Genomic DNA, 25,853 nt, shown 5'->3' on the forward strand with positions numbered 1-25,853 from the left:
TTGCAAAAGGACAAAATGACAAATGTTGGAGAGGAGGTTTAAATGGGGGCATACAATAGAGAAGGAAGTACTGATTAAAAATAAACAAACAAATAAATAAATGAGTACTGATTGATTGGGAAAGAGGGAAGCAGATCACCATGGAGCAACAACAACAACAACAACAACAAATTACTGAAGAAAACAATTCCTTAATGAGTAAAATTGGTCAAACTGAAAATAAAACACAGAAGTTCAAGGAAGAAAATGTATCCATCAAATTGGAATAGGGTAAATAGAAGCTAATGATTTCATAAGAAATCTGGAAACAAAAAGAAAAGAGAGAAAAAAGAAAAAGACAAAGAAAAAAAGTTTGAACTATAACACTGGAAAACAAAATCCTGGAAAATATATCAAGGAGAGATCATCTAATAATCATTGAAACACTTGAAAGTCACAATTTGACAAAGAACCTAGGCAACACATTGCAAGAAATCCTTAGGGAAATTACTCTGATATTCTTGAACAAGAAGGGGAAATAGAAATTAAAAGTATCCATTGATTGAAAGAGACTTTATGATAAACATCCCACAACTATTAAAGGCAAATTCCAGAGCTGCCAGATAAAGGGGAAAAGTACTGCAAACAGCCTGAAGAAAATAATTAAAATATTATGGAGTCAGAGTCAGGATTATACAGTCTCTGGCATCTTTAACCAGAGGGCATGAAATATGATATTCTGAAAGACAAAGGATAAATGACTGTAGCCAAGAATCATCTACCCAGTGAACTTGAGCATAATCCTCCAGGAGGAAATTTATGCTAAATGGAAACAGATTTCTAAGCATTCCTGACAAAAAAAGGAGTTGAAAAAGAAATTTGGTGATCACAAGAAGGTAAACAGAAAATTGAAAACTTAATGTTTTCAATAAGGTTAAAATTATTCATTCCTATCTGAGAATGTAATAATTAAGATATCTATTTTGCTTGAAATGCTTATGGTAATTAAAATTCTCAAGATATTCAAGGTACTTGTGATATTTAATCATCATTATTGGAAAAGTTAGGTATATATATAGAAAAAAGAAGGGAGTAACTTGGATACTTGGAACAGATGGAATAATATCCAAAAAATAAAAATCATAGGATGAGTAAGAGGAACCCTCTGGGAGAAGAGAAAAGGAGAGACACGAAGGGGTAAATTATCTCATATTAAGGGAATAAGAATAGTGTACACATTAGAGGAGAAGATGGGTTGGGGGGTTGGACAGTGTTTGAAATTTACTTTCAACAGAATTCACTCAAATCCAGAATAATGTACATATTCAGTTGTAAAGAAAGCCATCTAAACTTTGGGGAAGTAAAAGGGAGGGGGGGATGAGAGAATGGGGTGGAATGGACAAAAGGAGATTGAATTTTGCTTTAGCAAAGAAAAACAATGGGGGTAGCAATCATGTTTTCAGACAAAGCGAAAGCAAAAATCGATCTAATAAAAATAAAGAAGCAAAATACATCTAGATAAAATATATATTTACATATACAATATGCATATACAATGAAACAATATAAATACTAAACATGTAGACATAAAATAACATAGTATCCAAATTCATAAAGGAGAAATTACATGAATTATAGGAGGAAATAAATAGTAAAAACTAGACTAATTGGGGATCTCAACTTTCTCCTCTACAAATTAGATACATTTAACCAAAAAATACACAAGAAAAGGTTAAGGAAGTGAATAAAGCTTTTGAAAAGGTTGATATGATAGGTCTCTGGAGAAAACTGAATGGAAAGAGAAAGGAATATACCTTTTTCTTTTTTTCTCAGTAGGACATAGCACTCATAGAACCTTTCATAAAATAGGACTTAAAAAGTTTTCAACAATAGGGAGAAGAGAATAAATATTAAATTCATAATTTTCATATCTGATATTCAATAAAATTTTATTCAGAAAAAGGCATCAGAAAGACTGAAAATGAATTGGAAATTTAATTTATTAAATGGAATGACAATGAGGATACAATATACCCAAATTTATTACATGCAGCCAAAGCTGTATTTAAAGAGATATTTAATTCTCTAAGTGCTTGCATCAATAAAATGGAGAAAACTAAAAAAAATTAAAAAAAAACAAATTAAAAATCATTGATTGAATAATTAATTCAAAATCCTGAAAAACAAAGGAGAGATTAAGAATACTGAAAATAAGAAAATCATTCAACTAATCATAAGACAAAGAGTTGGTTTTATGAAAAAAAAAATCAGTGAAAGAAATAAGACATTGGTCAATTTGATTTAAAGAAAAACAAACAAAAATTGCAATTAACAAAAATAAAAAAGTCAAATTCAAAATTGGTATAGAAGAAATTAAAGCAATTGGCAATAGGAATTATTTTGTCGAAGTGTACATAATAAATATGACAATCTAAGTGAAATAAATGAAAGATAAAAATATATAAATTGCCCAGATTAATAGAAGAGAAAATCAAATATTTAAATAATATTATATTGTAAAAAGAAGTTAAAAATCAATGAATTCTCTAAGAATAAATTCCCTGGAGCATTCATTAAATGTATAAGTAATATCTATCTAAAACCATCAGGAAGCATTATCTATAATGAGGATTATCTACAAGCCTTCACAATTAGATCAGGAATAAAGAAATTATCCCCATTATCACCCCTATTAGTCATTATAGAAATGCTACCTACAGCAATAAAAGAAGGAAAAATAAATAAATAATTAAAATTAGTAATAAAGAAAAAATATCACTCTTTGCAGATGATAAGACATTATACTTAGTAAATACTAGAGAATCAAATACAAATTAGTTGAAATAATTAATAACTTCAGCAAAGTTTTAGAATATAAAATAATCCCATATGTCATGAGCATTTCTATATGTTAATAAAAAACTCCAGGAGCAGAATATAGAAAAAATATTTAAGTTAAATTGTCAGAAGATAAGTGAAAATACTCCAGAGTTAGTCTGCTAAAACAAACACAGGAACTGTATGAACTTAATTGCAAAACATTTTTCATACAAAAAAAGTCACATGTAATTAACTGGGAAATATATTAATTGCTCATGAGTAGGCTATGTAAATATAATAAAAATGACAATTATACATAATCTACTTATTTACACATCAATCAAAATTGCCTCAAAATAATTTTATAGAGTTAGAAAGGATAATAATAAAATTCATCTGTAAGAACAGAATGTCTACAATGTCAAGGGAATTAATTTAAAACAAAATCTGAAGGAAGATGGCCTAGGAGTAAAAGATTTCAGATTGTATTACACAGTAGTAATCATTAAAATAATTTGGTCCTGACTAAGAAATAGAGTGGTATATCAGTGGAATAGATTGGGAACACCAAAGTAAGTAATAAATTACCGTAGTTATTTAATTTTCAAAAATTAAAAAGATTTTTGGAAACCCACTTTCGAATAAGAATTCACTTCTACGCAAATTGTTGAGAAAATTGGAAAATGGAATGTGACATAAAATGAATTTGGTAGGACTCCTTCTTTGCTTATTATGTTAAGTAATTTGTGTAGTATTGGGATTAGTTGTTCTTTGAAGGTTTCATAGAATTCACTTGTGAATCCATCAGGCCCTGGTGAGTTTTTCTTAGGGAGTTCTTTGATGGATTGTTCAATTTCTTTTTGTAATATGGGATTATTTAAGTATTCTATTTCTTCTTCTGTTAATCTAGGCAATCTTTATTTTTGTAAATATTCATCCATATCAACTAGATTGCTATATTTATTGCCACAAAATTGGGCAAAATAGTTCTTAATGATTGCCTTAATTTCCTCTTCATTAGAGGTGAGGTCTCCCTTTTAATCTTTGATACTGTTAATTTGGTTTTATTCTTTCCTTTTTTAATTAGATTTACCAAAACTTTGTCTACAAGCTTCTAGTCTTATTTATTAATTCAATAGTTCTTTTACTTTTGATTTTATTAATTTCTCTTTTGATTTTTAGTATTTCTAATTTAGTTTTCACCTGAGGGTTTTTAATTTGTTCATTTTCTAGTTTTTTAAGTTGCATGCCCAATTCATTAATCTCTGCCCTCCCTAATATGTTAATATATGCACTCTGTGATATAAATTTCCCCCTTAGAACTGCTTTGGCTGCATCCCATAGGTTTAGGAAAGAAATCTCATCATTGTCATTGTCTTCAATCAAATTTTTAATTCTTTCTATGATTTGTTCTTTTACTAAATTATTTTGGAGAATCATATTATTTAATTTCCAAATAGTTTTTGGTTTGTCTCACCATGTATTCTTGCTAATATCTATTTTTATTGCATTATGATCTGATAAGGTTGCATTTATTATTTCTGCTTTTTTGTATTTGTTTGCCATGTTTCTATGCCTTAGTACATGGTCTATCTTTGTGAATGTACCATGTGCAGCTGAAAAGAAGGTGTATTCTTTTTTGTCCCTATTTATTTTTCTCCATATATCTATTAATTCTAATTTTTCTATGGTTTCATTCACCTCTCTTATATCTTTCTAATATATTTTTTTATTTGATTTATCTAGATCTGATAGGGGAAGTTTAACATCACCCATTAATATAGTTTTATCTGTTTCATCTTTGAGTTCCACTAGCTTCAGACCAACAGTTCAATAATTGAAGCCTTTTTCTTGGCATACATCTTTAGCTGTGCAGCAGTAGGATTTCTCTTGCTCTGTCCCGTTGTTAGATTTGTTCCCCTCTCTTCGTGAAGCACATTGTTTTCTATCTCGGTGTGTAAGGGTTCGGAGGTTTTAAGATTTGCTGTGTCTAAACCTCCATCTTCCCAGAATCCTCCCCAAATACCAATTTTAGCAAATTTGCAAGATACAAAATAAATTCACATGAATCTTTTTTGCATTCCATTTACCACCAACAAAGCCTATTATATGTAATTAAGATCTTTACTTTAAAACTACAACTCCCATAATCCTGCTCACCTTCTAACGTTTTGATGTAGCCCCACTTCTCATGTTCTTCTCTTCCTGTTGTGGCTCTCTATCATTCTTATAATGGCCTACACTATTGCTACCCAAACTCCTCCTACTCAACTCATTCCTTCTCATAAACCCATTTCCTATAGTACTGCAACTCAAACGCCTCCCATCTGACCTATTTCCCTGACTACACACATTACCTGCTCTGTAGCAACTCAACCAAAAGCCTAGAGGCATATATCAAAAATAATTCAGCTAAAAGCTTATTCCCCTTAAAGGAAGTACCCACCTTCAATAAAGCTGGAGAGGTGCTGCCTTTAAGACAATATAAAACCTTCACCCTTCTAGATATAGAGAGATTCAAGCAAAATACTCCTTCCTTTGAAGAAGATCCAATTGTGATTATTTAAAAAATTAGAGAATATTCTTTGAACATTTGTCCCTGGCTGGGTGGATGTTGAAAATTTATTACAAACCTTTTTGACAGACAGAGAGAAAAATTAAATCATCTATCTTGTTAATCAGGACCAAGGTATTAGAGCAATTCAATGGACAACCCAAGACCCCAAATGGAGCCCCAACAGTGAGTAAGATTACACAAAACTATGCCAGCCTAAAGAAGCATTATTGACAGAGATGAGAGATTGCTCTGATATACCTGGCACATGGGCAAAATTTTTGAACATTTAAAAATTGATGAAAATCCCTCTCAGTTTATAGATAGATTTATTGAGCTGGGAGGTAGATATATAGACCTGGATTTATCCAGAGAAAAGGACATGAGACAAATGTATTAGATAAAAATAGTTCTTTAAGAATTGCTATAAAGTGGTTAGAGACTACTTTAAGACTAGCTGCCCAAATTTGGACTCTATGGATCTTGAGGAATTGAGGAGGGTAGCAGTCTATATGTTTAAGGGCCATGAACACAAAGATGAGGAGAACAGTAACTTAGTGGAAAACTTAAGGAAAGAAATAAAACTCTTAAAGGAGGAAATTAAAAAAAAATCATGGAGTGACAATAGTCCCTTTTTGTAGGATTCCTCAAATCTATCAATGTGTCACTTCTGTGAGAAAAGGAATCACAAAAGAGCCATTGAAAGGTGCCAAGGAAGCACAAACTTAATCAGCACAGTGCCTACGATCACAAGGTCAAGGATACCAGTCCCAGTGGGATTGAGATCTGCGCCAAGATAGAGGACTTGCTTGAGGCTCAAGGTTGCAGCTGTTTAACATACCTCAGATACAGGTCTTCCTTGTATCACATTCTGACAAGTACCTGGCTAGAATATTGGCTCCCCTATCCCTGAGAGCAAAAAATCTAGTCCCTTTTCTGTCTTTCATAAGTGTGGCAATTTTCTGTAGTCCTGGCTGCTGATTGGGTAAGAGCATATTGCTGCAAGGTCCTATAGGTTTATGGGACATAAATCATTTTATTGGGCCCTTATTCTAGGACTATTCTTGCCTACTCATAATTTTTTATATACTATTCAATTTTGATTTTTTTCTTTTCTTCTATTTTTTAAATGTTTTTTTTTTGTTTGTTTCCATTAAACAATTGATTCACATACCTCATAACTCAGCCATATATCCCTGGGTGATCCATATGTTTGCCAATACTATCCTCAGGGGGGATTGTATAATTGTCATATAATTCTACATTTATAAAACTTTTGTTTGAGCATAATTTTAGGATAAGAAACTTGCTACCTCCCCAAATCCAGAAAGTGAACTGTTTGGAGAAGGTGCTTTGAAGTAGCCTGCAGAAACCACAATTGCATCAAAAGATTCAGAATGAACTTTGGAATGTAGTGAAATTTATCTGTGGGGGTTGAATACATTTATTTTGTGTCTACACTCTTATGTCAAAGGAAACTACCCACTAATTGGCTTTTTGTCAATGCTTCTAGCAATCATTGGCTTTGTTCTCTTTCTCTTTTATCCCCAAATTATTGTAATTTCCCTTTATTAAGTGCAATATTGTATGTACTTCTGTTTGGAGATCTTTAGAGATATAAGTTGGTTATGTGTACTGATTGCATGGGGAAACTAGGAATGTAAATCTGGGAGATTTCTATATGATTATTTTCTTTGGGAATTACAAGGAGGATTGTGTAATTAGGATCTGTATACTAAAACTACGACTCCCAGGATCCCACTCTTCTTCTCATGTTATGTGCTGACATAGGAGGGATATAAATTTTGGTGTAGCCCCACCTCTGACACTCTTCTCTTCCTGTTGCAGGTTTAGCGGAGCAGACCTTTTAAACAGGCAAGGAGAACTTAGTGATGTGTCCTTAATTTTTTTAGGTAATTGGGATTTTTATACTTCTATTTCCTTTTATTCCTCCTACCTCAAGTGATTATTAATAAACATTATAAAATATAATTCTTGGAGTATTGGATATTAATTTAAATCCTACAATTAGCAAAATAAAAAATTATATTTAAAATAATTACAGACAGAATTAAATACCTGGAGGTCTATCTAGCAAAACAAATCCACTGTTTTTATGAACACAACTACAAAACAATTTTCATTCAAATTCACTTATGTCTAAACAATTGTAAAAAACTTTAATTGCTCTTGGGTAGGCTGAGTAATTTAATAAAGCATAATAATTCTGCCAAAATTAATTTACCTATTTAGTACCATGCTAGTTAAACTACCCAAATAATTTATTGACCTAGAAAAAAATAAAAATAATCTGGGAGAACAAATGTTTGAGAATATCAAGATAATTAATTTAATAAATATGAAGGAAAGTGACTGAGTGAGTGATACCAAACATCAAAATGTATTTTATAGCAGCAATAATTCAAACAATTTAGTACTGGCTAAGAAATACAATAATGGAATAATGGAATAAATTGCATAATAAAAATACCCAATTAAATTATCATGGTAACAATATTTGATAAACCTAAAGCTTTTGAGGGAAGTACTTACTATTTAAAAATAACAGCTGAGAAAACTGGAAAACAATATGGAAAAAATTACACATAGATTAAAATCTCTTACCATATAGCAATATAAAGTTAAAATGGATACTTGATCAAGAAATCAAGAGTGATACTACAAATAAATTATGGTAACAAAAAATAGTTTACCTATCAGATTTATGGCTAAAGGAAAATTTTGAAACCAAACAAAACATAGAGGACATTATAAGAAGTGAAATAGATAATTTTGATTGTATTAAATTTAAAAGGGTTCATATAAGTAAACCAATGCAACCAAAATTAGAAGGGAATCAAAAATCCTGTAAAATATGTGACAATGAGTATCTTTAACAAAGATGTCCATTCTTACTATTATGCTGAAAGAAATCATGAACTGGAAGATTTCTATGTAAATTGGAAAGATCTCCAGGAACTGATACAGAGCAAAAGGAGCAGAATCAGAACATTGTACATAGAGACGGATACATTGTGATACAGTTGAACGTAGTAGGCTTTTCTACTTGTATCAATGCAATGATCCATGATAATCCAGAGGAATTTATGAGGAAGAACAATACCCAATGCAGAGAAAGAACTGTGGGAACAAAATGCAGATGAAATACATATGATAAATCATGTGGTTTGATGGCGATATGATTGGGGTTTTGATGTTAAAGGAGCACTTTATTGCAAATATGAATAACATGGAAATATGTTTTGAACAATGATACATATATAACCCAGTGAAATTGCATGTCAGATCTGGGAGGTGGGAGGAAAGGGGGGATGGATTATGAATCATTTAACCATGGATTAATATTCTAAATAAATTTTTTTAAAAGAAGGAATTCATCATGTGCCTAATATACACTAGGCCTGTGGTGGCAAACCTATAGTATGTGTGCCAGAGGGGGTACTCAGAACCCTCTTTGTGGCTTCATGCACCATCACCCCAGCACAGTTTGCCTGAGTTCATTACTAGAAATTCAGAGAGACTCAGGGCTTGATTGCTCCCCTTCCCCTCACCTAAGGATCTTCCTTACATCACCTACACCTGTAATAGTTTCCCCATCACTGTACTAGGCTGTATGCCAAGTACTTTATAAATATTATGTCAATTGATTCTCGCAATAAATCATGAAAGGTAGGTGCTATTATACTACTAAATTATAGTTCAGGAAACTGAGGAAGTTAGAAGTTGTGACTTGTCCAAGGTCAAATAATAGTAAGTTTGGGAAACCAAATTAGAACTTAGGTTTTCCTGAATCTACTCTACTGAGTTCCTCCTAATTATCTCTATCAAGCACTGACTACATAGTAGAGATTGTGGTAGCATTGAGGATGAAGAAAAAAGCAAGAACAATTATTGTCTGCAAGGAGTTTATTTTCTAATGTAGCTAGATGTTATATATAAAATTGGTTGTCATCCTTCATACACAAAGAGGACCCAAATGGCATTGGTAGTGATATATTTGGAATCTCACAAGTAACTGATGTTAGTTGAGACAGAGTGCCACAAATCATCAGCCTCACTCTCTCCTCCAGAGTCATTGAGGTTCATTTGTAAGATAAAATTCAAGATGACTGATGATGGTTCAGGATGTCCTGGATGGTTATGGCTTCTTCAATGTCTAACCAAGCTCTAAGCATTCCATGGCACCTGCTTCAGCTGCTTTCATAATTATTGGAATAAATTGTTTTCATCTGTCCCTTCCACCTGAAAAGGTCTTCGCATACCTTGGGTAGACATGTTTCTAACTGACTGATGAGTTCAAGGCCTGTCAGTTACCCTCAAACATGTTCAGCCTCCTACCAAGATGGTTTACTAGAGTGTGGCCACTGTGCATGTGGCAGTCTTTTAGAGCCACAGGTGAGAAGTGAGAAACAGGTAGACATTAAAGGAGGATGAGTAACCCAGAAAACTGTTCAGCAAGATTTCTCATGAGAGATACTAGCCATATCTGTTCACCCCTCATATACAATAAACAAAAAAATGTATAGAAGATATATGTAGATTAGAAGGAAAGCAACCCATTCTGGAGGGGAAAAGGACAAGGATCTAGGGATATCTCAAGAACATCAAATACCAAATATCCTTTCCAAAATAATAAGGGAGGGAGCAGCTAGGTGTATCAGTGGATTGAGAGCCAGGCCTAGAGATGGGAAGTCCTGGGTTCAAATTTAGACTCAGACACTTCCTTTCTGTGTAACCCTAGGCAAGTCACATAATCCCATTAAGTAGTCATTTCCCTTTTTATACCTTGGAATGGATACACAGTATTGATTCTAAGACAGAATGTAAGGATTATCAAGGGAAAAAAAAGGAATAAGGGAGTCTTTCTGAGAAAATGAATAAAAGGAATTTAAAAGGGGGATAAGGTAAATATATGTTCCTGAATGTATTTAAATACAAACTAGACAAATTAGAGTGAAGTTTTATATTTACAATTTCTCAGCAAGTTTATATGAGACAATTCAGGACAATATATATTTTATTTGAAAAATATGGTATGCATAATAACATGGTATTTTGCTGTTATAGTAAAAGCATCAATATCTTTTCTCTGATTCTGATAGTTTGATTTTTAAAATAAATATCAACCCAGTTATCTCTGTAGGAACACACAGAAGTGCCCTAAAAGATGTACAAAGTATACTTACTCAATTGAATGGGAAGAAGAATTAATTCCTATACTGTTTATGGTCTGTTATTAGAGCTATAACTTCATGCTACTCTGATGATGAGACCCAGTAGGTAGGATATCTCAATTGGGATTGTTAGTAGTCCAGGAATTTATATATATATATATATATATATATATATCTCTCACATAATTCTGAAGACTTAGGAAAGGCTAATTTCATAAGTCATCATCATTGCGAATGTATGCATATCTAATAAATGAAATAGTTGAAAATGGGTACATTTCTAAATCCTTGGGGTAAGGGAGAGGATATAAATTCATTTCCAATTTGAATCAATAAATACATATTCTTTATGTGTGTATAAATGTACTCATTTAGTAGAGATTAGTAACTTAATAATTGCTCTTTCAGTTGATCATTAACATAGTAATATAATTGCTTGTTCTACTGGAGACAATACTCTGTACCCTATTAACCTACCAGGAACTATGCTAAGCAAATATTATTTCAGTTGATCCTAAACCCATCTCCTTGAAAAGTTTATTTAAAAAAATAGTTTTTAGAACAAGAAAAGGAACACCAACACAATCACATATTTTAGCAGTGCTTTGTTCTATCTTTAGGGCAAGTCAGAAGTCAGGGAGCATTACAACTAAGCTGAAACATTTTCCAAATTCAGGAAAAGTCATGGTAGGCCACATAAGGGTCAATCAAAACCTTCAATAAACTTACAAATATTTATGAAATGGCTATTTTCTGGCAAGGATTATGTTAGCTGCAAGGAATACAAATGCAATAAATGAAACTATGATTATTCTCTATTGATAAATTAATAATTATTCAGTAAGCACCTTCTATATTACATGCATTTCTCTAAGTGCTGGAGATATACACACAATGAATGACATAACATCCACTTAAAAGAAGTTTATATTCTGTATATTTTGCATACTTAATTATTCATAGCTCAAATATAAAACAAATACATTTATAAAGCATTTAAATAAATGTAGTTTCATAGAATGAAGGTGCTAGTCATAGGAGAGATGAAGAAATGTTTTATGAAGAAGACAGTGTTCTAGATGTATCTTACAGGTACAAATTGGAGGCATGGGTAAGGAAGCAGTGCATTCCAGGCATGTGGTATCTCAATAGAAATGTATGAAGATATAAGATGGAGTGTCCTGAGTGAGAGAACAAATAGAAGGACTGGTTGGCTGTATTGCAGAATATGAGGAGAATAATGTCCATGGTGCCTATAAATACATTTTAAAAGCTTAACAAATAAACAAACAAAAGTTATATTTGGTTAACAGGAGAGTATTGAATAAGAAACTCATATGGTTGGAGAACATAAGAACCAATTTGAAATCAGTATGGAGGATGAACTGTAGTTGTGAGAGACTTATGGCAGGGTAAAAAAATTATACAGCTGTTGAAATCATTTAAGAAAGGGAGAATGAAAGCTAAGAGAGTAGTTGTATAAGTAAAGTGAAAGTATTGCATGTGAGAGATTAATAGAAACATAGGAAATGTTAATTGGTTTAATATGTGGAGTAAGAAAGAGTGAGGTTGAAAATAATGGCAAGGGCATGAATGATTTAAACCAAAAGATTTGTGATGATAAAGATGGAGGTTTGTGGGGGAGAAGGTAAAGAAGGGAGTTTGGGACATGCTGACCTTATAGTTCTCTGCTATATCCAGTTTGAAATTCAGGTAATGACAGCTATCAGGGGACAGATGGGAAGATATTGCAGATCTATGGGGTCATGAAGCAGGGCAGACATAGAAGATGGCACAGATTCAAGAGATAAGGGAGGGTTGCACAGATAATTGGAGAAGAAAGTCCTCAGCAGAGAATATGCCCTAATATATATGCAAAATTGCTATTCTTACACTGTCTGAGGGAAATAAATGAACTCTTTATAGTTGTGCAAGATGAAAAACCCTGGGCTTGGAGTCAGGGGAACTGGGTTCAAATACCATCTCTCCTACTAATTACCTATTAATTACATGGAAAAAACCCTTACTACTTTGCAAAATGAAAAGGTTGGATTAGACATCCTTTGAGAACATTTATAGCTCTAAATCTTTGACCCTCTGATCCCAGAAGCTAAATACTACACAGAGTTAGCTTTGCCTCCTTGCCTCCTTCTCCAGAAGAGATCTGCAAGTAGGAGTCTTTATTGCAGTGTTGTAGGACACTAACATTTGATTCTCATAATAATTCAGGGTAGTAGGTGCTATTCTACTTCATGAGAGATATAAAGTTTACATGACTTACTCAGGGTCACACATACATAGTATCTGAGTCTGGATTTAAAATTCAGATCTTCTTAATTCCAAGACCATGTTCTACCTACTGTTCCACCTAGTTGTCTCTGAATGGGGAGAATTAAGTCCCTCATCTAGGTAGGAAAGGATTCACTTGAGAAGTCAGGCTTCTCATAATAAGAGATTATTGTTCCCCCTCAAGATGGATTTTGGGTTTCTATGAGGGACTATTGAGAGGATGCCCTCTTAAATGTTCAATAAAATGTTTTAATTTAATATCAGCTCCTAACAGAGGGTAGGTTATTAAGTAAATGAACACAAAGTTAAAGGCATTTTTGGTATCTTCAAGAGTAGGACTGGACTGAATATCTTGGTGGCCCAAGACAATATTGTAATTCATATATTCTCAATGGTACATGTGTACTGTTTGTGGCTAATTCTCTTTGCCATGCTACCTTTTTTCCTTAACTGAATATATACCAGCTAGGCTAGAAAAGAGCGATCTCAATCCATCTCTGTCACTGTTGCTTCCCAGCCATCCACAGCTACACCACATTATTGGAATGTTGTGCTTCAGTGAGTCCTTAAGAGCTCTCTCCTGCCTACTCAGCTTATGGCTGCTCAACACATAGCATCTGCTTGGTGCTCCTGCTGTCATCCATTTTCTACATATGGCCTACTTGAAATAGTTGTATTACAGAAAGTATTGTTGCACCACTGTGAAAATTTACTTCATGATTGGTGTTTCTCTATGTTGTAGTAAATAATCTTTAAGAATTACCACTAACAAACAAACTGGGAAAAACATTTATAACAAAACTCTCTGACAAAGGTTTAATTTCTCAAATATAAGGAACTAAGTCAAATTTACCAAAAAATCAAGCCATTCCCCAATCAAAAAATGGTCAAGGGATATGAATAGGCAGTTTTCAGATGAAGAAATAAAAATTATCCAAAAAGCACATGAAAAAGTGTTCTAAATCCCTCCTGATTAGAGAAATGCAAATAAAAACAACTCTGAGGTACCACTTCACACCTAGTAGAAAATGGCAGTGAAGGAAAGTGATAAGTGTTGGTGGGGATGTGGCAAAATTGGGACACTAATACACTGCTGGTGGAGTTGTAAATTGGTCCAACCATTCTGGAGGGCAATTTGGAACTATGCGAAAAAGGACTTTAAAAGAATCCCTACACTTTGACCCAGCCATGCAACTACTAGGTTTGTACCCCAAAGAGATAATAAGTAAAAATGCTTGTATGAAAATATTTATAGCTGTGCTCTTTGTGCTGGCAAAAAAATGGAAGATGAGGAAGTATCCCTCAATTGGGGAATGGCTGAACAAATTGTGGTATCTGATGGTGATGGAATATTATTGTGCTGAGAGGAATTATGAAGTGGAGGATTTCTGTGTGAACTAGAAAAACCTCTAAGAAGTGACGCAGAACCAGGAGAGAACATTGTACACAGAGACTGATATATTGTGATACAGTTGAATGTAATGGACTTTTCTACTAGCAGTAATGCAATGCCCAGGACAAGCCAGAGGAACTCATGAGAAAGAACACTGTCCACATCCAAAGAAAGAACTGCGGGAGCAGAAATGAAGAAGTAAAACATATGATTGATTACATGATTCAATGGGGATATGATTGGGGTTTGGGCACTAAAAGGTCTCTCTGTTGCAAATATGAATAATATGGAAATAGGTTTGAACAATGATACATATATAACCCAGTGAAATTGCTAGTCAGCTCCGGGAGGGAGGAGGGAAAGGAGAATCATGAAACATGTAAACATGGAAAAATATTCTAAATACATTTTTAAAAAAAGAAATGACAGGAAGGATGATTTTGGAAAAATCTGGAAAGACATAAACTGATGTAAAGTGAAGTGAGAAGAATCAAAAGAACATGTTATTTGATGACAATATTTTTTGATGAATATCTCAGAATGACCTAATTATTCTCAATATTTCAGTGATTCAAGACAATCCCTGAGGCTTATGATGAATCTTTATTTTGGGATCTTTTCCACAAAATAAACAATACAGAAAAATCTTTTACATGGTCTCATATGTAAAATCTATACATGATTCCTTGCTATCTCAGGGATGGGGAAGTGCAAATTTCTTCTCTTTCATGAATGTTTTATTCATCAAAAGATTAGCATTAATCAATGATTAATATTTAATGGGTTAGTAAATAATAGTCATTAGTGCAAATATGAATAGGATGAACTCACCCATAAAATAGAATATAGCAAAATTGGTAGCAAAATTAAAAGGAAGACTGTAACAACATATTCCTTGCAAGAAACATATTTAAAAAATAAAAAATCATTCAACATTAAAATAGTTAATTTATTATTATTATTCACTAGAAAAAGAATTATGCTTTGCCTACACTCAAAAATGTCAGCATTGAAATCATGATCTCAGACAAGGCAACAGTAAAAATAGACAAGACTATAAGAGACAGAGAAACTATATGAAGTTTAAAGGCACCATACATAATTAACATCAACACTTAATACATACATAAATAGCAAAATTAGTAAATGTGAGGGAATTGAGGGGATTAGAATAGCAAGTGTTTAATTGTTGGAATTGAGTGAACCAAATTTGTTCCATTTAGTGATTCAATTCGGTAGCTACTTTATTTTCTTTTCTACTTAATTAAGGACCTAGTTCAAATTTTGTCTTGCAAGGAAAGTTTAAATAAGACTAGGAGTTGGTTTATGAAAAAAAGAAATAAAATAGACATTGTTGCTTAATTTGATTTAAAAAAGGAAAGAAGAAAAAAATAACCAGTTTCAAAAATAAAAAGGGTATACTCACCACTAATTAAAAGGAAATTAAAGCAAACATTGGAAACTATTTTACCCAATTACATGCCCCCCAAAATATGACAATCTAAGTGAAATGGATGGATATTTACAAAAATATAAATTGCCCAGATTAGGAAAAGAGGAAATAGATTCCTTAAATAACCCTATATCAGGAGAAGAAATTGAACAAGCTATCAAGGAACTTCCTAAGAAAAAATCCCCAGGGCCAGATGGATTCACAAGTGAATTCCATCAAACATTTAAAGAACAATTACTACCAATACTATTTGGGATAATAGGTAGAGAAGAAATCCTATCAAATTCTTTTAATGAAATGGATATGGTACTGTTATCTCAGCCAGGAAGAACAAAAACAGGGTAATTTCATTAATGAATATAGTTGCAAAAATTTTAAATAAGATACTAGCAAGAGGAACACAGCAATATATCATATGTATCACTTACTATGATCAGGTAGGATTTACACCAGGAATGGTGATTTAATATAGGGAAAACTATCAGCACAATTGACTATGTCAAAAATGAAAATAACAGACATAACATGATTATGTCAATAGATACAGAAAAACCTTTAACAAAATACAACACCCATTCCTATTAAAAACACTGGAAAACATAAGAATAAATGGGTCATTTCTTAAAATAAGTAGTACATGCCTAAAACCTTCATTGAGTATCATCTGAAAATAGGATAAGTAAGAAGCCTTCCCAATAAGATCAGGGGTGAAGCAAGGATGCCAATTATCACCACTATTAGTTAATATTGTATTAGAAATGCTAGCTTTAGCAATAAGGAAAGAAAAAATTGGAGGAATTAAAGTAACCAATGAGGAAACAAAACTATCACTCTTTGCAGATGATATGAGAATCCAAGGGAATCAACTAAAAAGAAACTAGTGAAAATAATTAATAACTTTAGTAAAGTTGCAGGATATAAAATTAATCTACATAAAGCATCAGCATTTCTATATATAACCAAAAAATTCCAGCAGCAAGGGTTAGAAAGAGAAATTCCATTTTTAAAATCACTCTAAACAATATAAAACACCTGGGAATCTATTTGAAAAGGTAAAAACAGGAATTATATGAACACAATTACAAAATACTTTTCACACAAATAAAGTTGGATCTAAACAATTGGAAAAAATGTTAACTGCTCATGGGTAGGCTGAGCTAATATTAAAAAAATTGATAATTCTATCAAAGTTAATTAATTTATTCAGTGCCATACCAATCAAACTACCAAATAATTATTTTATAAAAGTAGAAGAAATAATAAAATTCATCTAAAAGAACTAAATGTCAAAATATCAGGGAGACTAGTGAAAAAAAATGTGACAGTAAGAAGCCAAGTAGTACCAGATCTCAAACTGCAATATAAAGCAACAATCATTAAAATAATTTGGTCTTGGCCAAGAAATAAAATGATAGATTAGATACACAATATACAAGGATAAATGACCCTAGCAACCTTATATCTGATAAACTCAAAGATCCCAGCTTTTGAAATAAAAACTCACTCTTTAAGAAAAACTGCTAGGAAAATTAGAGAACAGTACATGCATACATATATGTGCATGTATATGTATAGAGAAATATCTCATACCCTTTACCAAGATAAGGTCAAAACGGATATATGATTTAGATATAAAGTGTGACACCATAACTAAATTAGAGGAACATGGAAAAATTTACTTGGCAGATCTTTGGAGAAGGGAAGAATTTATGACCAAACAAGAGACAGGGAGTATTATAAGATGTAAAATGAATAATTTTGATTTTATTAAATTAAAAAGCTTTTGAACTAACAAAAGTAATCTAATCAAGCTTAGAAGGGAAACAACAGAAGAAAAAACTTTATAACAAATATCTCTGATAAAAGTCTAATTTCTCAAATTGATGAAGAACTAAGTCAAATTTCTAAGAATGCAAGCTATTCCCCAATTGACAAATGGTCAAAGGATATGAACAGGCAATATTCAGATAAAGAAATCAAGGCCATCAATAATCACATAAAAGTATTCTAAATCACTCTTAATTAGAGAAATGCAAATTAAAAAATCATTGAGGTACCACCTCATATATGTATCAGATTAGCCAATTTGGTAGTAAAGGACAGTAATAAATTTTGGAGGGGATGTGGCAAAATTGGAATACTAATACATTGTTGGTGAACTGGTGAACTGATCAAATTGTTGTAGAAGGAAATTTGGAACTATAACCAAAGGGCTATAACATTATGCATAGCCTTTGATCTAGTAATGCCACTACATTCTGCATCTGTATCCTGAGGAGATAATTTAAAAAAGAGTAAAGGATCTACTTGTACAAAAATATTTAGAGCTACTCTTTTTGTGATGGCAAAAATGCAAATTGAGGATATGTCCATCAACTGGGAAATGGATGAGCAAATTGTGGTATATGTTGGTAATGTAATACTATTGTGCTACAGGAAATGATAAGCAAGATGATTTCAGAAAAAGCTGGAAAGATCTACACAAACTGATACAGGGTAAAATAAGAACAGAGAGAACATTGTACACAATAATGGCAATATTTGATGATGATAATCTGTGAAAACTTGGGTATTCTCAGCAATGTAATGATCTGGAAGAATCCTGAAAAATTATGATGGAGAATGCTATCCAAACTCCAGAGAAAGAACTGTTAGAATCATCTTACACATTAATATATTTTTGGGGTTTTTTTTGGCGTTTTGGTCATGTATGACTTTGCCCTTACAACAATGACCAATATGGAAGTGTTTTGTATGATAATGAAAAAGTAAAAACAACATATGCTGCCCATCTTTGAAACATCTTTGGCATTGCTCTTTGATAATGCCTGCATAGATAGCTTAAAAGGTATGAGAAAAGAAGTCTCATTATTTCCTATACCAGAGGTTCATTTTTAACCTGAAACAAGATTTCTCAGATTGATTACCCACATTATTCACTAGAATTGGCTTTAGATGACTTTCAGCTGCTTTCAAAAATCAAATCTTCTTTAAAGGATACAGATTTTCCACTATTAAAGATATCCATGATAAAGTATTGTAGTTATTAATAATGTCAAGATGCAATTCGAAAAGAAGAGTTCCAAACCTATTTTGAAGAAGGACAGTACCAGCTGAATAAGTTCACATCCTCACCAGGTGACTGTTTTGAAGGACAAGTTTCATTTGGGATGTAAGCTCTGGTGTGGTTACATAAAATGAAAAGCAATCTCATTTACATTATTGTCACACCTCATATACTAAACCTTAAACCATATGTGTGGTGCCTCTCTTAAAGGATATCAAGGATAAATCTGTAAGTTATTTTAACCATTAATCCTGCTATAACTCTCTTTGGTATTTTTGCCTTTGCAAATGTTTGCCCTAATTTTCATTCTATAAGAAATGCTAACTTTTAGTTTTTCTTTTCTCTTTTCTCTTTTTTTCACAAGCCAATTTTAGCGATTTTAACCCCAAAATATTAATGAATGTTGAGTTTAATCAAAACATGTGGAATAGTTCCAGGAGTCAGAGAAAACCTTTAACTAGTTCAAAAATAAAATTCACTAGCCCCTCAGCATTGTAATACACATTATACCTCAAAAAAACAAGAAGTTTTCATTACAAGTTGGAAATATTTTTTTTAATTTACCATCTGTGAACATAGGCTAAGTCAAATATATTCTCTTTCCTTATCCATCATATATCACAGGATTGTTAAAATTATTGCATGTAATATGAATATGCAATAATATTAAATACTGTATGATGCTGATAACTGACAAGAGACCTTATGTTTCTTTCAGTACAGTTGCTTTGAGAAATTATTCTCAAATATTATGATATGGTCTCTGCTTAAAACAGAATAGACAACATTTTGCATTTTGCCTTCAGAGCAGAAAATTCTCAGTTGTGGCCAAATGTCATCATTTGAAGTTAGATCTGGGTTTTCATATTGCCCATATTGGATGCTCAATAAGTTTTTCATTGAGATTAAATGAAATTGTTTCCAGCAGGGAATTAAAAAATCCAACCTAGTATTCAAAATCTGAAAATAATTCTACCTGAGCTTTAAGTTGAGAATGAATTAAATAGAAAACCTAAAATTTAAAATTCATGAAAGAAAGTTTATGTGCATGTTTCCCATCCCTGATCGAAAGGATATATGTAGGTCAAGTCTATGTAGGAATAGAGTGGTATCATGAAACACAAGAATGAATATTTCCTTCATCTTTGTTTCAATTACAACTTAGAAAAACCTCAGGGGATATTGTCTCAAAGCCAGAATGATCTAAAAAATTGAATATGTGGAGTTTCTTTGAAGCAGTGTATCTATTGCTTAAAATGTTTAAGTTAACTTCAGTAAGAGATTCCTTACTTCCTGAGGACATTACAAGGAATAAAGGGATATATTAAAGTTATTTATTTCTCATTCATCTAGAGGTTAAGGTTTACAAGGTACTTCAAATACTATTTATTTCATCTTTACAATGATCCTGCCAGATAGGGGCTATTCTTATCCTCATATATAGATGAGGAAACTGATCCTGAGATATGTGAGATATGTGACTTGCTCAGGGTCACATAGATAGTAAGTATCTGATACAGGGTTTGAACTTAGGAGTTCTTGACTCCATATACAGTACTCTATATACTGTATAAAATACATCATGTATATAATTTTCAGCATTTTCATGTGTCTGGGCATTACTTTGGACATTAATATTATCTGGGTAAACTAGATTGTTGCCTCTGCTACTTGATTGGACACAACGAGCAGAATCAAGGGGAAAAATCTCTTTTTATTTATTTTTTTTGATTAAGGAAATTTTTCCATGGTTACATGATTCATATTCTTTCCCTTCACGACTCTACCTGCCTCCCATAGCCAACACACAATTCTGCTAGGTTTTACATGTATTATTGACCAAGACTTATTTCCATATTATTAACATTTGCACTAGGATGATCATTTAGAGTCTACAGCCCCAATCATATCCCCATTGACCCATGTGATTAAGCAATTTTTTTTCTGTGTTTCTGCTCCCACATTTCTTTCTCTGGATGCAGATAGTGTTCTTTCTCGTAAGTCCCTCAGAAATGTCTTGGATCATTGCATTGCTGATAGTAGAGAAGTCCATTATATTGGACTGTGCCACATTGTATCTTTCTCTGTATATAAGTTTATCCTGGTTCTTTTCCTTTCACTCTGCATCAAGTCCTGGAGCTTGTTCCAGTTCACATGGAATTCCTCCAGTTTATTATTTCTTTTAGCACAATAGTATTCCATCACCAACAGATACCACAATTTGATTAGCCATTCTCCAATCGAAGGGCATCCCCTCATTTTCAAATTTTTGCCACCAAAAAGAACGTGGCTATAAATATTTTTGTACATGTCTTTTTCCTTATGATCTCGTTGGGGTTTCTTATGGGGAAAACAGGGGAGTTAATTTAAATATTATATGTGGGTTCAGAAAGGTGAGTAGGAGACAGGAATAGACAGTAGGTGGGACCAAACAAGTTAGGGAAACTGGGTTTAGCTGTTAAGGGAAATGACTTTTGACAGGAGTGACAGTTAGCCCCTAAATGTCACCCTGCCCCACCTAGACAAGGGATCTGTGAAAACCAGCAAGCAAATGACAAGAGGGCTTGTAAACAAATTTAAGTAAGGGAACTATGGTCTAAAGGATGGGAATAGGGGTTTCTATACCTCCAGACTATGGGTAAACCACAGGGTCAGGAGAGGGATTTATCTACACTGAACTGAGAACTAAAGCAAGACATGGCCCAGAGAATAGCAGGAGGACTGAAGTGGGAATCCTCACAGCAGAGTCCTGGCATACTCCAGTGATGTTGCAGCTCTTCCAGGACCACTAGCTGTACTCCTTCATATGGGTAGATCTGGGAGCTAACCCAGCCCAAGTTAACCTGCACCTCAGGTTGGGATTAATAATCTCTACCAAAAATCTCCCACAAGTAGATGACAGTCTTCCTTCTGGATAATCAGGGTGCAAATTCCACTTCCTCTGAGGTCTCCCAGGATCAGTTACAACTTGTCCCAACCACCATGGAGTCTGTCTCAGAGAGAGAGGCCACACTTCCTGCTTCCTCATTCCATTTAGAATTCTCCAGCCCTGCCTGCTAGGTCTCCTAAATAATAATTTAGAAAACTTCCTCACAACAGGTATAAACCCAGCAGTGATATGACTGGGTCAAAGGGCAGGCAATCTTTTAAAGCCCTTTGGACATAGTTCCAAATTGCAATCCAGAATGGTTGGATCAATTCACAACTCCACCAGCAATGCATTAATGTCCCAATTTTGCCATATCCTCTCCCACATTTATTACTTTCATTTGCTTTCATGTTAGCCAATATGCTAGGTGTGAAGTCGTACCTCAGAGTTATTTTGATTTGCATTTCTCTAATTATTAGAGATTTAGAACACTTTTTCATGTGCGTATTGAAAGTTTTGATTTCTTTATCTGAAAATTGCCAATTCATTTCCCTTACCCAATTATTAATTAGGGAATGGCTTGAAAATCTCTTTTTAGAAGGAATCTGCTATCATGAAGGGAAGAAACCCTTATAGAAAGAGTCCACTAGTGGGCAAATAAGTTCAAGATTCAGGTGTAGACAACCTAGGCTACTTTCCCAAAGAGGTTAGGGCAAAATAATTGCTCAAGATGTATCTAGCTTAAATGTCTCTTAAAGCTATCATTAACTGGAGAAACTCTTATAGAGAAAGAGTCTACTTTTCTTTGTTATTACCAACACTAATGATGTAACAGTTGCCCCATTGGCAAATGATTTCAGGATTTCTTCAGAAGAGTAGCCCTTGTAGGTCTTCTGCCCTGGTTTTTGTCTAGTCCCCAAAATCATGGGGCAGGGAAAAATCTTGTAAAGATTCAAAATTGTAACTTCCTCTACAGGTGCTACAGCTTCTGAATCCATAGCAGATGCTTCAGAGAAGACCATGCCTATAACCAAGTCCTTGGTCTAGAAAAGTGATGGGCCAGATGTGGCCCCCTGAAATGTTCTATCCTGCCACATGGCATTATTCCTAATCTGACTAATACAATGAGTAAGATACAATACAATAAAACTTGGAAAGAATTGCCTTAGAAACAGACTGACAGATGAGCATTTCCTTTCCTTCGCCCCCCTCTTTAAAAAAGTCTGTCCATCACTGGTCTAGACAAATAGTTCAACATTAGAGGATTTTATCAATTTAAATTATATTTATTTTTATTTTAATGTAGCTTTCTCTTAATTTTACTTTTTCTCAATTAAGCATAACTTTCACTTCCTATCAGCTCCCTCCCTCTGTTTCAAAAATAAAATGAAACAGGGAAATAAAATCAAAACATTATAAAAATAAGCTTAGTCAAATGAAACAAATTGTCACATTGACTATTTCCAGAAATCTATTTCTGATTCTGTACCCCTTTGCCATGAAAAAGTGACTGTTATGCTTTGTCATGATATTTCTGAAATCATGATTGGTCAAGAATTGATCATAATTGCTTCATTTGTAAGCATTATAGGTTTTTCTTCAGCCCCTAGTTTTAACCTTTATGTTTCCTGTAAATAATGTGTTGTTGAACTCTGTTTTCCAATTCATTTTGCTTTTCTTTTCCGTTTAATGCATGAGTTCAACTTTTTTGCTGAGTTAAGCTTCTATTAACTCTCAAAAGTGGATTGTTAAAAGTTTATCATAAAGATTTATTTTCAATATAGAAATTAGAAAAGGTACAAATTGGGACTTCATTTTTCTTTTGATTTTCTAAGATAAAGAATGAGAAGTAGGACTACTGAGTCCCAGAGTAAATGGGGATAAGAACTTGAGTCCAGAGGGATCTTGATATGCTATAAAAGTCTGGAAAGTTGTTTTTTTGTTGCTGTTTGCTTATTTTGTGTGTGTGTGTGTGTGTGTGTGTGTGTGTGTGTGTGTGTGTATGTGTATGTGTGTGTGTATGTGTGTGAGTGTGAGCATGTGTATTTTAATAGGGTAGTTTTGGGAGATGGGATTAGATTCTTTGGGCCAGTAACAAGGGTTTATACACTGTGGGTGAAAAGGCCTAACACACAGCTGTGACCATGCTAGTGCGTGGTTTAGCATCCAGCACACAGACCACTCAGTCATAGAACAGGCAAAAGTCACTGGAAGTTGTAATTTATTCTCAAAGAGAGGTTTATAGGGGAAAAGGGAATTTCTACCACTATTTACTAGCTAAATACCCCAGGAACTAAACCTTCATGATAAAGGTCATCAGAGAGTTGATAAACTACAATAATCTCCCTCTCATCTCTCACTTAAAACCCCAAACCCTAAAATCTAGCTATCCTACACTAGCAAAAACTCTCTTGATTGTTATTAGAGATATTGGTCTGTGGCAGATAAGACAGGGACACAAGGAAAAGGTCCAAAGTCCAGATGGATTCAGACCTCCACTTACTAACAGATGCAGATATCTGGATGTTGGTTCATGCCAGCTTCAGGTTCAAAGATTATCTTCCAAGGGAAACAGTCTCAGTAGAAAGGAGAGGTACAGGAACTCCACCAGGATATTTGGCACCTCTACTACCAGGTGCTTGCAGTCAGCAAACCCCCAAAGAGAGAGGCTCTAACAGCTTCTGAGTTCCAGCTCAATAATCTTCTTCAACATTCCAGAATCTCTTTTTAGCATCTGTCCCCTGTAGGCCATCATCTCTTACTATAACCCTTTATTATAACAGTATGCATTACCAATATGTGAATTTACTTTTGTCTTGACTGCATTTTTGTTATAAAGGTTTTCTTTTGTTTTGCTTTCTTTGTAATTTAATGTAAATAGAAGGGAAATAAAATAAATGTTTTTCAAATAAACAAAAAGAAAATTAAAATTCTATCAATACAATCTTGTGGCAATATGTCAAATAGCAAATGCTGAAAAAGTGAATCAATTGTTTCATTCCAGGGTGGTCAAATTATGGAAAGAATCTTTATTGTGAATTAATAACCTAACTTACTAATTTCCCAAAAAAGTAAACTACCCTAATCAATGTCTTTGTCTTTTCTTGCTAACTTAATATACCTAATCTTGGGTATCTATAAAATGTATCACATTATGATTGACAGAAGAGGTCAATTTGTGTAAATATTCTTTTTGTAGTAAATATAACGTTCATTTGGTAATAAACTTTAGTATCCTAATATTTTTACAGAGAACTTGTGCAAATAGATATGTAATATTGTTTAAGGATACAGTTCAGAAATAAAAGATGTTTACATACATGAAAATAGAGACCATTAGCTCTTTAAGCATAATGACTAATAATTATTTATCAAATAAGGTGCCTTTGATATTCAGGATTAATTCTGATCTCAAAAATGGCCAGCTCAAATAGAGAGATCTGACTGAGAGAAATGGGTCAATTATCACTGACATTGATTTTTAAAAAAAATAACTACTTTGCATCTCCATGTCCCATTTTTGAAAATTCCAGAAGAAAATGCAAAAGCTTGCAAGGTTTATAAATCATAATACTAATGATTAAACTACTTTGAATGCTAGTGGGAAAATTTAAGAATTATATTTATCTGAGCATTCTAATTTTTTTCTACAAAGGAAAAAATTGTGCCTCATTATGCTCTTTTCATATCATTTAAAATATATGAGGTGGCTTAAAATTTTGAGACTAAATGAAGTGGCATCACAGGCAATTTGAAACCCTTGAGTTAGCTTTCATCCAGACTTTTTCAAATTTTTTTTATGGTTAGGGAAGCTGTAGTTTCACAACCCATTCCATTTGATGAGGAAAGAATCTTCAGAAGCAATTAATCACAAATCATAGCTGGAAAGAGTATCAGAAGGCAAAAATGTTAAGAGCACTAGGTCAGTGGAATCAATAGATATTGTCCAATCTTTGGGAGTTGGTAAGATGAGACAAGTTGCAGGTAGTAGTCATTATTCAGAAGTGCAAAACCATTGTATGACAACAACAGAAGTTTTGAGAAAATTGATAATTAGAGGCCTCTGGTACCTGCCTTGTCTGGTAAATAAGAGCTAGAAGCTGGAGTGTCTGAAATTTCTTGGCAAGCTTGTCTTACTCAATTCCATTACATTTAAGAAATAATTTGAGCCCCTACAATATTAAGTGCTAAGATCAAGGATTAGAAATATTAAAATGAAAACTGTTCTTGATTT

General features: G+C 33.2%; 1 pseudogene; it reads right to left on the minus strand.

Annotated features, from left to right (window-relative positions):
- LOC123241603 overlaps positions 1-22,641 on the minus strand; it is a 130,911-nt pseudogene extending 108,270 nt beyond the window's left edge.
- Between the last annotated feature and the right edge of the window lie 3,212 nt (positions 22,642-25,853).

Source organism: Gracilinanus agilis, chromosome 3 (genome assembly GCF_016433145.1).
Source record: "Gracilinanus agilis isolate LMUSP501 chromosome 3, AgileGrace, whole genome shotgun sequence".
NCBI classification, from domain to species: Eukaryota; Metazoa; Chordata; class Mammalia; order Didelphimorphia; family Didelphidae; genus Gracilinanus; species Gracilinanus agilis.